General features: G+C 31.8%; 1 long non-coding RNA gene across 1 annotated transcript; it reads right to left on the reverse strand.

Moving 5' to 3' along the window:
• Positions 1-1707: 1707 nt before the first annotated feature.
• On the reverse strand, positions 1708-6123 carry LOC143063355 (uncharacterized). The gene is made up of 3 exons (XR_012974992.1): positions 5475-6123; positions 4220-4321; positions 1708-2390 (listed from the first exon to the last, which is right to left on the reverse strand). It is a non-coding gene; the product is annotated as an uncharacterized LOC143063355 (long non-coding RNA).
• Between the last annotated feature and the right edge of the window lie 9279 nt (positions 6124-15402).

Raw genomic sequence — 15402 nt, forward strand, 5'->3', positions numbered from 1 at the left:
GATAAATAATTTTGCATAATAATATTTATCTCATGGACTAATGAAACTTACAAAAACATCAATTTCCTTAAAAACTTTTGAGAGTGCTCTATGGGAAGGCCATAACACCAAAGCATGTAAGATTCATTCATAGTCAGGTTTACATATAACATAATAATTAAAGCTTTGTTGGGCTTGTTTCCAAACTTTTCAATCACAAATTGAGAATCTAGTTGATATAAAAAAATAAGAATTTATATAATTATTTACAAATTAACAAATAGTATTATAGAATAAAAACCAATATGAGATAGAGATACAATTTGTTGATACTACAGTGTTACATTTTGTTTACTAGATCGTTTATGGTAGACAGAGATACCAAATAAATCAGCGCAATTAATGAAGTATTCCCAAACAGCTCCGTTTTACTTTGCTGGTTTCATGTTTTACAGGTATTATATCATTCAATATATGAATTATACATTTTACCTTATTCTTTATTGGAAAAAAATCAGTTATTAAATGAGAGTTATGCTGTGAAATTTCACTCTATTGAATCAATAGGTATTAATTGCATTGGATTTAACATTTTATATTTTGTTTTGTTTATAAGCATGAGGTCAGTTTTGATTTAATAAATAAACTCTTTCACATTAATACTTTTATAGATCAAATATTATCTTGTTGAAAAATAATTAGTCATGATATATTCAAGACAATATTTAATTATTTTATCAAGAAATCTTTAAGACATGAACTAAATATAAATGATTTGGTTTACAGGCTGTGTACATATTTTTGAATAAAAAAGAATCTGGTGTATCAGGACCCATACACGCACAAACCAAAAAAAGTTATTGACTATATCGGAACTATGAAAATATGTACGAAGGTAATCAAACGTGCTAGTTAAGACAAATAAAATATAATGAACCTATGATACCACAGTGAAATAGAATAATTTTCAAATTGGTCAATAATTTTGAGTTGGTCCTGACAAATTCAAATAATGAATTCGAATATTAATTATGTACTAGGTGAATGTTAATTTACATAGTATAACTGGACCTGATTCTGATAATAAAAAAATATAACAGTCTTGTATGCAGAGGATGTGAAACATTGTTTTTAAAAATTAATCACGAGTTTGTTGCCTCACAATGAAACACGATTGGTTATTGATATGTTAATATTATAAGAAAAATCCCTGTAGAAATGAGACATCAGTGGGATGGATGTTTTTCTCTTTTACCAATAATGTAATTGTTTAATATCAAAAGATGATAAATTATATCAACAAGATTTTTCAAAATGAGTCAATTAAAACGCAATAATAATAATAAAAAAAAATACAATCAATGAATTTTGGTTGATAAAAGATAAAAAAAAAATAACCACTAAAACAAAAAGCAATGAATCTCTATTGAATTATATCAGTAAAATAATTTAGAAAGTATAAAGAGTTGCTTAATGCGATTTAAAGATCTTACCTATAAATGTACAATGCTTATGAGTACATGCGTGTTTCATCTATAAATTCTGTTTCTATACTCAAAAGAAATGTGTCAATATGATTTTTCATCAGAAAGAAGACTTTTCTCAAAAAGTTCAAATGTTGCAAGAGAACATGCCTTCCAAACAAATAACAGACTACTTGTTAGACAACTGGATGTCAATGGGCCAACTATGGAAGACATTTGTTTTATGAAGATCAAGATACAAATAACTTAGTTGAAAGGTTATTAATACATTTTATTACTATACACCTTATATATTACAAGATCGAAATTTTAAGCATCATCTAATTATTATCTGTTTGATAATAGTAATTAAGTATATTTTATTTTGGGGATAAATTTTCTGAACTGTCTCTGTTTTTATGACCTGAAGTATAAAAAGTGTTACATTTTGTCTAAATCCTACTTCTTCGTGGGTAACCAAATACTTAAAATGATATGAACTAAACAATTTTTAACTATACGGAGAGATTATTGCCGTTCTTTCATGAAAGGGTTATGCAAATTTAATACAAATATCATAATCGTCAATGCAAGTCGATAATTACATAAAAGTAGACAAAATGAAAAATGTAGTCTAGCAAAACCTGATGTTTATGAGAACATTAAAACAAAAAATATAATGCTACTTATAACATTCAAATGTATACACATTAAAATTTTATGTACTTTCTATTTGTACATTCAACCATAAATCATGAATTCAAAGTCATTAACATTTTGTCATTTTCAGGTTTTTCCTGGGCATGAAATACCATTTCCTTGGTGGGTATGCCAATAGCAGAGTAGAGGACTTACTAATCCTACTCCATGGAAATGTAACTATGTTTTATGAGTAAGTAAGTTTAAATTTGTCACAATCCTGTTCTTCTTATCGTTCACTTGAATCGTCTGAAATTAAAAAGATCATTTCAATTTAAGATGCAAATACATTGAATATTAAATACTGTGAATTCATTTTTTTAAGAAATAATTTATTAATAGTTTTTTGAAAAATGTTTTCATAATCAAAAATAAATAAAAAACATCGTAATTATAGCTATCTAGATGAACTCGAAAAGATTGGTCGCCTGAAAAATATTGGAGGACAATGGGAAGACAAAAGTAAATTGACAGCAGAGAATATGCTCAAGGCAGGACTCGACCAAACTGTGCAATGGACTTCATCCACAGAATGCACTGTTCCATCACAGACAGCATTTGGGACGATTCATAATGTGGACATTGTCAATGTAGTGTGCAATTGTCCAGCTGCAACAACAAGAGGTAAGTTTATTTTTATTATCTTAAGTCAGTTCAACAATGTTTAAAAGTACACCATCAAGTATGAATTGTTGAAATCAAAATTATTAATTTCGGGTGCCGTATATGTCCCGCAAATGCTTGCCCTTCTGAAGCACCTAATTTTACTTCAGGTTTTTAGTAGAGTTCGTGTTGTTTATTATTTTTTTTACTGTTGTTGTAAATGTCTTTTGGTTTTATGAGTCTCCTCGGTTTTGATTGTTTTTGTCTTCCAACAAGGCGTTTTCAACCGTCATCAGGTTACACAAGTGCAAATAATCATTTGCCTCATCAAATTTTCTAAAACATTGCGATCCAGTTTAAGTAAATCTTAACTGAATGTTCATTAGTGGTTTTGTTTAAAGTTTGTACAATTGAAATTAAACCACAAGGGTACAATGCAGTTATTTATGTTCCATTCTCTACTATATTTCAGGAATGTGTAATCAAGTTCATTTAGCTGAATTGATTGCTTCTAAAAGGAACATCGACCTCACTGTAGAGCGCAGATCAGAAGCAATGGGTGTATTTAATGCAGAACAATATTTTTATGACAGAGATAACAGCCAGGTAGAGGTTTTGTCCAGATTGGGAAATGTATCAGTTGTTAATTTGACCTCATTCAAATGTACATGTTTTGCCAATAGCCATGGTATACATTGTGTATGTGTGATGGTAGTTCCATCACCTGACAGAGAGTCTACCTCAATTGATGAAACAAGACAACAATTAAAGGAAGACAAAGAAACAACCGACCAGGCTTTTTAAAGAAAAATTGAGGAAATCAATATATATGTAAACAATAAAAATTTCCAGACAATTGACGTGAAAAAAAAGAAAACTATTTTACAAGCAACCACAACGGCATGTTACATATTTGTAAGACAACCAACTTTTCCAAAACAACAAGAAAGCGAAAGCAACAACCGCTGTTTCCAAACAGAAAATCCAAAAGTTCAAAAACTGATTATGACTATTCAGTAAGCCGATGTGTGTTCTGAAAATACGGGGGCGTAAAGTTAATGATGATGGCAGTTTCAAATCTACCTACAGAAAGAAAGACTCCAATCGTAAACCATTTCAATGAAAAAAATAACGAAATATTATATTTTTTATATTTAAATATTTTGAAAAACTGCTTTTTCTTGATATTCATTCAAAAATTTTATAAGTTACATTGGTGCCTAAAGGCTTTAAAAGTAGGACATATACAGTTTGCTCTTGAAATGTTTTGCAAAGATACTGATGTTTCCAAATGTATATAATTTAATATAACAAATACATATTCCTAATGAAGATTTTGTAAAGCAGATACATTGGCTAATTATTACATTGGACTAGGTCTGTTTGCTGTCTCAAGTAGGTAATATTTTTTAAGCAAATGATCAAATATGTATTAAGTTACGATAATACGTGTGATGTGTCTAATAAATCATTACCTGACAGCATTGTCTCTATTGTCTTCCAAAAGGCCTCAAAAACTTTCCCATGCATTGCCTTGTTAACATTTGTTTTATTTAGTTTTTCTCTGCAAATATAAGCTAAGACAGCAATTTTATTATTACAGGACATTTCTTTACCTACATAATTTTATATAATGACACCATTTTAATTCTTCTAGTTTTAATAAGAATCATTTAATTTAAACAAAGAAAAGACTTTACAAGAATGCATTTTATTTTATTGACTTAAATATTTTGGTACTATAATGCTTAATTTATGTCATTAATAACAAAAATTGTATTCAATAATTTCAAATGTTTCCTAGCTACAATAAAATAGAGCATGTTAAACCATTGAAAAATAAATGAGAATAGCAATGTTATTCATATCAACAATAAAACATAGGACCAAGTCGAATTGTAAGGCCAAATTAAGTAGTAATTTTAACATCAATAATTATAAGTCAATTGTTCTACCTAGCTTTCCGATAAAAATGTAGTGTGGATTGTTTCAAGTTTATGACCAGTAAGAAGTAGATTGTATATGATTTAATAGTTAGTATTCTAACGATGCTATTAATTTCAAAATGATTGATTGCATGTCAGTTTGCTGTGATAAGTTTCTTATTTAGTACACAGCGAAATATTAAACTTGCACAACATTGAGTTGTTTTTTACGTTTTGGTCGGGTTGTTGTCTCTTTGACATATTCCCCGTGTCCATATAATTATATTCAAACAAAATCTGTTTTTGAACAGCTGGTAGTATGTTTGTGTTTGAATCATGTTTTGTTTTAATTACTTATGCTGTGTCATTTCTCTGTATATTAAAATGATAACTACACATTTCCATTCGCAACCAACACAAATGTTTATTTTCTATATATACATTTGTAGAACTCGAGTGCAAAAAGATAGATTGCATTATAGACTTGATTATGAATTTATGATCTGAATTTTGTTACAAATTTAGTCTAGAATAATTATTGAAACAGATAAGCAATTAATTGAATAGATGAGAATACTCAGTTTATAATTGATTGTTTAGAAGATGAATACATAATGATCATGGTATTTAGAAAATGTATGTTTTATATATTTCATGTTAATCTAGATGTTTGCATGTTCTATTGTGTATTTTATTCCATACTCTTAGTATGTAATAAAGATGTCAAGAAAACGATTGTTTTTGTAGCCATTATAGATCCAATGTTTGTAAAATCTGAACAATTGAATTCCCCTCAAACCATTACTTAGTTTTTTCAATGTCACCCTTTTTTTGGGCAGATGCCCCTTTCATTGTTCGGCATACAGCCTTTTTGGTTGCTTCTTAATCGACAAGAGCCTCGGTTCAAGTATTTAAGGATTGTACTTGATAGTCAACATCACCTGAAAATGAAATGAGATACAGTTGTGATATTTTCTTGCAGTTAAGCTAAAAAATATATGTAATAAGACATATTAAGCACCGTTATGAAAGTTCTTACAACTTAAAAAAAAATGTCTAACAGATTGGAAAAGCGACATGTATATGATTCACAGGAGGCAGATGATTTCTAATGATACAGTAATATACCAAGGATCCTAAACTCAAGCATGAACAATATTATGGGCACCACATTATGAGCTTGATCTGCTAACCATTCTAGATAACCTGAGACCACCCTGGTTTTTGGTGGGGTTTATGTTGCTCAGTTTTATTTTTTTATTGAATTATAATGATTGCAGTTTTGACTTTCCATCTTTTTTAAAAACAAATTTGCCCAGCTTTGTCAGTTTGTTCTCCAAATTTCAGTTTGATTGTTCCTTTCGATCCATTCACCATTCCTTACCTACTACTCTATAAATGCTTTTTAAAAAAAAAACGAGATCATCAATTTATGTGTTTTAACCAGCATAAACTGTTTTTGAGAATCAAGTGTATTCACTAATATACAACAAAATTCTATATTCTTGCTGAACCAGTAATGCACATCAAACCTGTTCTTGTTCTTTTTTCCTTCTCTTCGATTGTCTTACATTTCCTACAAATGATAACAAACATGACATGACTTATGTTTGGATGACCAGAGGTTAACAAATTCAAAATTTGCATAAGGTGACCTGAGGTAACCAAATCCAATATCTGCATAAAGTGACCAGAGTTAACCAAATCAGATATCTGCATTAGGTGACCAGATATAACTAAATCCAATATCTGCATAAAGTAACCAGAGGTAACCAAATTTAATATCTTCATAAGGTGACCAGAGGTCCTCAAATCCAATATATGCATAAGGTGACCAGATATTTAACAAATCCAATTTCTTCATAGGCTGACCAGAGGTCCCCAAATCCAATATCTGCATAAGGTGACCACAGGTCCCCAAATCCAATATCTGCATAAGGTGACCAGAGGTCCTCAAATCCAATATCTGCATAAGGTGATCAGATATTTAACAAATCCAATTTCTTCATAGGGTGACCAGAGGTCTACAAATCAAATATCTGTATTAGGTGACCAGCGGTCCTCAAATCCAATATCTGCATAAGGTGACCAGAGGACCCCAAATCAGATATCTGCATAAGGTGACCAGAGGTCCACAAATCCAATATCTGCATAAGGTGACCAGAGGTCCCCAAATCCAATATATGCATAAGGTGACCAAATATAACCAAATCCAATATCTGCATAAGGTGACCAGATATATAACAAATCCAATTTCTTCATAGGGTGACCAGAGGTCCCCAATATAAACATATGGTGACCAGAGATAACCAAATCCAATATAAACATAAGGTGACCAGAGATAACCAAATCCAATATTAACATAAGGTGACCAGAGGTAACCAAATCCAATATTATCAAAAGGTGACCAGAGGTCACCAAATCCAATATATGAATAAGGTGACCAGAAGTTACCCCATTCTAGCATGTTAAGGCCACCAGAGGTAATCAAATCCAATTTCTGGTTTAGATGACCACATGTAATCAAATTAAATATTTGTGTAAGGTAACAAGAAACAAAAAAATGATTTGTTCAATCAAGCCTAAGTGGCCATTTTACCAGAAACGATTGCAAGAGTTAAGTTCAACAAGAATAAATTAAATGCATACATACCACTTTCATCTACATTTTCTGGGGACTTCTGAAAAAAGAAGATTTCCTTCTAGTCTGTGATTCGAACATTTAAAAAAACGTGTCATCACAAATGACAAATCATGCAAAATGGATGAAACAAATATTTTGCATTGAATGACTTAATTAAACTTAAGTTTGTGTTATTCATTGTATTCAATTGCTCGGTATGTTAATTTTATTTACAGATAATATAGACGGTGACAGGCTCTAGATCTATGGTGTGTATTGCTAAATAGAAAGAAGAATTGTCTATTTTTAGTTTCCTATTTTTAGAACTACAATATCACTACACAGAAGAGTACTATTTATAGGGTGACCAGTGGGCACCGTTCAGCGTAACTATTATCCTTGTGCAGACGTATCAAGGATAATAGTTACGCTGAACGGTGCCCACTGGTCACCTGAACAGAAACGGTTAAAATTGAGTCTATACGCGACAAAAAATAGTACATGATTTCCGGTTTATCATATACGTTGACGTATCCGCATCTGCATATATACCAAAAAACAGTATATGATCCCGAGCTTTAATTTTATGTACTTTCAATAATGCAAATGGGCGACTGAATAATTTCTAATGCAGAAATTTACAAAACAATTAGGAAATATCGAGATTTTGTAGAATATGTAATCCGACTTTTAAAGATATTCCGGATAGTTGGAACAGTTTACATGTATGATAGGAGTGAATACGGTAAAATCGATTGCCAGTTTGTGTATGAACTTGTTCTCACGTATAACAAAATTGTTAATTGACAAATAGAGTGATACTCAGTACTTTTCTATTACCTTTTATGATAAAATCGCAAATGAACAATATTAAGTTCCTTACATGTATATAAGTAGTACATTTGATTTTTTTTGGAGTTTATTCATATAAGATCTTGAAATATTTTTTTAATTAGATTATCAAAGGATTGTGTACGATATTCGTGTACCTGCCCTACATTGGCTCCTTGTTAAGGGCATGTGAAAGTAGTTGATAGAACCCCTTATTTTTGTTTTTAAAAACACCACTATCACAAATATTGAAAGTGTATGTTTGATTGTTTCGAAGAGATTCCAATTAGTTTTTTTTTAAATGAAGCATGGTCTTATTAATAAGCTCGGGATCACATAATATTTTTGGATATATCTGCAGATGCGGATACGTCAACGTATACGATATGGTTGATACGTTTGTAAATGACCGACCTCTAATACTAGAGCATTTGCATTATTCACGTATCAGGATACGTGCACGGATCGAAGTATACGTATCGAACAGATTTGTTTACAATAATGACTTAACCCCGATCTCAATTAAAATAAAATGCATTATAAAATATTTTCATCGGGACCAACTTGACTTAATTTATCCTTTCCTCATAAACGTGTTATACGATACGCCGATACGGATACGCCAACAAATACTTGATTAATGCAAATGCTCTACTAAGAACAAATCATTTTAGATTATGAATCATGATTGATTTATTTTTATTTGCGTAACGTCCAGTGGCAGATATTTCATGCATATTAAAGGAAAGATAGATACTGATTTATATTAAATACACAATCTGCAACAAGTAATTGTGTTAACATCAATCTGCTTCTAAAGCCGGAGTTTGGATCATGTGGATACTCTCCTGCAATACGTATGCGCAAAGCCTGAGCTGAGCACAAACAGTTAACGACACTCGCAAAAGGTGAAACTGAATATTCTATCCGAAAATATCCTTTACCCCCCCCCCCCCCCTTGAAATATCAAATGGTCGTCCTCTAATTATATTACGTGGTTAATATAAAAAATAAGATGTGATATGAATGCCAATGAGACAACTCTCTACAAGAGACCAATTGACCTATATATAAGTCACCGTACGACCTTCAACAATGAGCAAAGCCCATACTGCATAGTCAGCTATAAAAGGCCCCGAAATGATAAATGTAAAACAATTCAAACGAGAAAATACGGCCTAATTTGTGTACAAAAAAGTGAACGGAAAACAAACATGTAACACTTAAACAAACGATAATCAGTGAATTATCAATTTTTAAGCATGTTTGTGAGCGCTTACTCTCCCTTCCTTCTTAACTGGGATTATGATATATCAGAACATCACTTATATTGACAAATCTTGTAGTATTAATATTCAATACGCCTTTTGTTATTTTGTATTCTACACTTAAACAACGTCAAGTTGCAGTAAATGGATCATAGGCTGTTCCCGCGTATCGATAAACATGAAGATCATCAACGGCTTTTTCTGAAAATTAAATATATTAACAGAATAAGTGATTTCGTCATCTAATCGAGTATATTTAATGACTCTGCCATTCAACACTTTATACCTCCCCATTTTAATAACATTGAAGCACCTATTATTTCGTATGCATACAAAAAAAACAACACAGTAGTAGGTTTTTAATTATACGTCAGTTACACAAGATGGTGGCATGCCGTAAATACTAAACGGACGTTCTTGAGAATGACATTTTAAATTCTTCTTCCTTCAAGTCCGTGCGCTCCACAGAGATTCAAATAGTAAACAATCATACATCACAGCTTAAGGCTTCTTCTTATCATTTGAAGGTCCCTACCATGTATTGGTTACATAACCCCCCCCCCCCCCCCAAAAAAAAAACCAAACAACAAAAACAAAAAAAACAACAGTAAAATATTGTTTTCTACAACTACTCTTTCAGTGCTTAACTAGTTCCTTAACTACTATCAAAGAACTTATCGTTAACTTCTGTAATAAAACATATGAAAATGGTGGAATTACCTATTTTTGAGTTTTTAAATATTCTTTGGATGTTTTAGATAAATGACGTGCTTTTGATGGTTCTTTTGATTCTGTTGGCAGTTTTGTCTTTTCAACTCTTTACACTACACTTCCACATAATCTTCTGGGACAAAAGTTAGGAACTTAAATGGTCATTTGGTAAATCTGAAGGCAAATATATTTGCTGCAACTCATTTACTAAAATTGAAAAAGGAAATGGTGAATGTGTTAAAGCGACAACAACCCGACCATAGAGCAGACAACAGCCGAAGGCCACCAATGGGTCTTCAATGTAGCGAGAACTCCCGCACCCGTAGGCGTCCTTCAGGTGGCCCCTTAAAAATACGTATACTAGTACAGTTATAATGGACGTCATACTAAACTCCGAATGAGACACAAGAAACTAAAATTAAAATCATACAAGACTAACAAACGCCAGAGGCTCCTGACTTGGGAAAGGCGCAAAATGCGGCGGGGTTAAACATGTTTATGAGATGTCAACTCTCCCCCTATACCTCTAGCCAATGTAGAAAAGTAAACGCATAACAATACGCACATTAAAATTCAGTTCAAGAGAAGTCTGAGTTCGATGTCAGAAGATGTAACAAAAGAAAATAAATAAAATGACAATGATACATAAATAACAACAGACTGCTAGCAGTTAACTGAAATGCCAGCTCCAGACCTCAATTCAACTGATTGAAAGATTATGTCTTCAACATATGAATATCAGGCACAATCCCTCCCGTTAGGGGTTTAGTTTTTTTCTTTTTTTTTTTATGAGAAAGGTAACTTTGCTAGATAAACTGGATGTGTGATGAGATACTCGAAGCTGTTAATTTTCTCCTTGATGATATTTATGTACGTTTTGGCAATACATTTTATCGACAGGTTGTAGGCATTCCTATGGAATCCAATTGCACCCCTTGAAAAGCAGAATTGTGATTGTACTGGTATGAATCACAGTTTATGACCTAGATCAGTAAAACCCGTATAAATTGTATTAAATTGATAAATTCAACAATACGTTATCTTGATGATATTTTTTAGTTAAATAATCAAGAATAGATTTTTTTCTAAAGAAACTGCCGAAATTTACAACACATATATATCCTATTTGGTGTTTCAAAAGAGGTAAAAGTAAACAAAAATCCTTGACCTTTGAACTTGACCACTTTTTATTTTGGACCAAGGACCTCAAATCAAAAGACCCTAGGTCTCTTTCACTTATGGTTTACCAATTACTATTACATTTTACTTTTTTTTAAAACAGAAGGGGGAAATAACTTTCATATGGAGTTTCCGGACCGCTTCGGTCAAAATTATTCTTAAGATCCTGCGGATATAACGAGCAAATTGGTGACATAAATTTTTCATAATCTTGTACGGTTGCGAAGGAGATGCAGTGTTTGGGAAGATAACTCTTACAGTAAAAAGTGTCCGAAAGAAAGTGGCGGAGGAAGAAAAAAAATAAGATGAAGAAAAAAACCAATAGGTCTTTCCGCAGATAAGTGGAAAGACCTAATAATAATAATCAGAAGAAAAACCAATAGGTCTTTCCACAGAAAAGTGGAAAGACCTAAATACTCAGAAGAAAATAAATATGTCTATCCACAGACCTAATAATAATAATAATTAAAAATCAAGTGTTTAGATTGTAAGATTTATTTTGATATGAAAATATTAAAATTCAGTTGGAAAGGTCATTTCCAGTGTCAAATGCTAGGTAATTCTTAGCTGATTCCAAACATTTATGGTTTCTACATACTTTTGTATGAAATTAGTCCAAAAATAGCTACTTCTGGTTTACACCAGGTCACTTCTGGTTTGCTTTTTCAAAGTCATGTGGCTTGTAACTTAAAGTACAGAGTTCTATGGCTAAATTATGTACAAATATGAATTTGAGATAAAGGTAAAATCTATCTAACGTCCAATTAACCTATGACCTTGACCTACATTTAAAGTTTATAACCTAATGACATCAAATCATGTATGGTTAATGAGTTATATCACTTTACTTAAAATCATAAATATAAGAGGGGCGAAACTCCCATTTATTGTCTGCGCACCCTTTCAACCAAAATTTATGAGTTACAACATGTCACAAAGGACAGTTTTATAAAAAATATGTTGTCAATATCTTCTATGGTTTTTAAAAAAAAGTGAAAATAAGCGAAAATCAAAATTTAGAATATGAGCTTGACCTTTGATCTTTTTGGGGGTCCATGGACCTCAAATCAAAATACCCTAGGTCTCTATCACTTATGGTTTTCAAGTGAGAAATGCATATCACTTATATCAAAGTCATAAGGGGGAATAACTCTCATATGGAGTCTCAGGATAGCGTCGGTCCAAATAGTCATCCTGATCCTGAAGATGTTACGAGCTATTTGGTAAAGTAAATTTGTCGTAATCTTTTACGGTTGCGAAGGAGTAGACACAAGAAAATAGTGTTTGGGGAGATAACTCTTACAATGTAAAGTGTTCGGTTAACGGATATACCAACATAACGACTGGATTATTCGGGTTTAATATATAATCGTATGTCTGTTAATCATTTTCAAATATGCAACACTTACTTGTATGCTGGAAATACAATATGGCAATATTTATTATGTATTAAATTTTAACAACTTTGGAAGTTTATGTGGTTTTGTTATGCGAAATCTGATTGTCCATATTTTACGCATTGTTGGTAATTGTTTGGCCTAGATATCTATGTCATGAATTGATCATGATAGTAACTGACCGACAGTTCTATTACTACACCCATACAACTTGATTTAGATATGAAATGATTTAAGATTTGTCCAGCTTCTGTACATTTTCTTCACAAAAACCTATAGTACGTTCAAGGTGCAATCTTTTCAAATAAGAAATATAATGTACTTTTATAAAAAGCTTCTCAATATATAGGTATAAGAAGATGTGGTATGAGTGCCAATGAAACAATTCTCCATCAAAGTCACAATTTGTAAAAGTAAACAATTATAGGTCAAATTGCTGTCTTTAACACGGAGCCTTGGCTCACACCGAACATCAAGCTATAAAAAGTCCCACAAATGATTGGTTGTAAAACCATTCAAACGGGAAAACCAACGGTCTAATCTATATAAAAAACCGAAAACGAGAAACACGTATGAACCAAACCAACAAACGACAACCACTAAACTACAGGTTACTTCACAACTCTGGCCATCATATAACTACTTTTACTGAATAGTATGGTTTACGCTATCGACACTTTAGCTACGGACGATGCAGATAAGTTTTCTTAGCTATAGGTTTCGAATTTATAAATGATATAAATCGGTGTTGTGTCTTTGTTGTGTCGTAGTTCTCTTATATTTGATACGTTTCCCTCAGTTTTAGTTTGTAACCCGGATATGTTTTTTCTCTATCGATTTATGAATTTTGAACAGCGGTATACTATTGTTGCCTTTATATATATATGTAGGACTCAAATCTATGGCGGGTTCCAAGTCTATGTCAGATTCCTAATCTATGGTAAATGTGACGTTACAAAAAATAAACTGTCGTATATTTCCTTTCTTAAGACAAGTCATTGGTCGAAAATGTACTGCATTGTTTTCCATTTTCAAAAAAAAAAAATGCCATAGATTTTGAAACAATAAAAATCCGGCATAGATTAGGAAACTACAAAACTTGCCATAGATTAGGATTGTAAATCAAAGCACCAAAGGCGTTGTAGGCAGTTAAGTAAAAAAAAAAGGAGAGGCAAACTTGGCAGAAGTTAAGACGAATATTGTTTAAAAATTGGTGAAAATATTATCTCCGTTATTTCTCAAGTATTGAATAATGTTTGTACCCTAAAGTTTTCACTATCCAATCCTGCCACTTAGAGTTAAAATTGTGCCTGTCCATATTGAGGACCCAGTAATTTGGTAATTGTTGCTGTATATCATATCCATTTTTCATAATTGTTTTGTACATAAATCAGGCTGCTGTAGTTTTATTGTTTTACATTTGTAATTTTCTGGTCTTTTAAAGCTTACTATGCAGTATACATGTAGGTTTTGCTAATAGTTACAAGCGCTGCATGGAGGATTATTCTTATCAGATTAATAATTTCAATAATGGGGTCCAGCAGTGGTTTTTGGTTTAATTCAACTATATTCTAAAGTATGAATATGCTATATTAGCAGTTTTAGTTGCATCAGTTGGTGCACCTACATTGTATGCACAATCATCAAATCATAGCTGAAACTATCTTAAAAGGTGTAATTTTCTTGTAAGTTATATTACAATAAATGCTGATGTTGTTATAATGGCCTAGCAATGATACAACATTTTTGAAGCCTGTATGGTTGCCTAACTATAATTGCTTACTTTCTTCATTTATTTTGGTGGATATATATATAGTTGTCTCATTATGATGCATTGGCTATCATTCCACAAATTCTTATCTTTATAATAATTGTACATGTCTTATTTATAATCAGCTTTTAATACAGAGACATGTTTTGCCTATTTGTTATTTTGATAATACAAATAATACAATTAAAATAGAAATGCATTAACATGTAAAATATATTCAAAGACAATGATCCATGACTGATTGTACAGGGCTGAACAATCCCTATGGAAATAAGATGTGCCAACACTTATACAACTGCTTACCAAATAACATTGACTTTTCATAAGTTGTCCCCTTTAAACAAACCCTAACACATAGATTGCTGGTTTCTTAAACTAACATAATTATAGTCAAAGTCAATAGATCATGCATATGACCGAGGGGTAAGGACCACATATCCTCTATGAAACTGAAACGTACTAATGCTTCTTCACCTACATGGCAATCATCATTGACTTACGACGATTGGTTTCCTTTATAGTAAAATAATCAAAAGTTTTATGAAATTTCAAAGTAACGTAAGTTTCCAAGTAAAAAGAGAATAATTTAGGGGGCAGGGTAAAATATCCTCAATAGAAATTGAAAGTGACAAAGTTTATACAACTGCACAACAAATATCATTGACCATTCACTTGTGGTTCCTCAATAACTGACCTAATCAAAAACTAATACATGTAAACTAAGTTTCAGAGTCAATTGACTATGACAAAGGGGGTGGGGCTAAATATTCTGGTAATCAGGTAATGAGATATACCTATTCCAACACAACTGCGTACCAAATATCATTGACCTCCCATAAACTAGACCTAATCACACAATCACAAACTACATTTTTGTAATACATTGTTGATGCTGACCATGCTGACAAAACAACACAACTATATATACATGTATGCCTCTCTTTTTGACTCTG

The sequence above is a fragment of the Mytilus galloprovincialis genome, chromosome 2 (genome assembly GCF_965363235.1).
Source record: "Mytilus galloprovincialis chromosome 2, xbMytGall1.hap1.1, whole genome shotgun sequence".
NCBI lineage: Eukaryota > Metazoa > Mollusca > Bivalvia > Mytilida > Mytilidae > Mytilus > Mytilus galloprovincialis.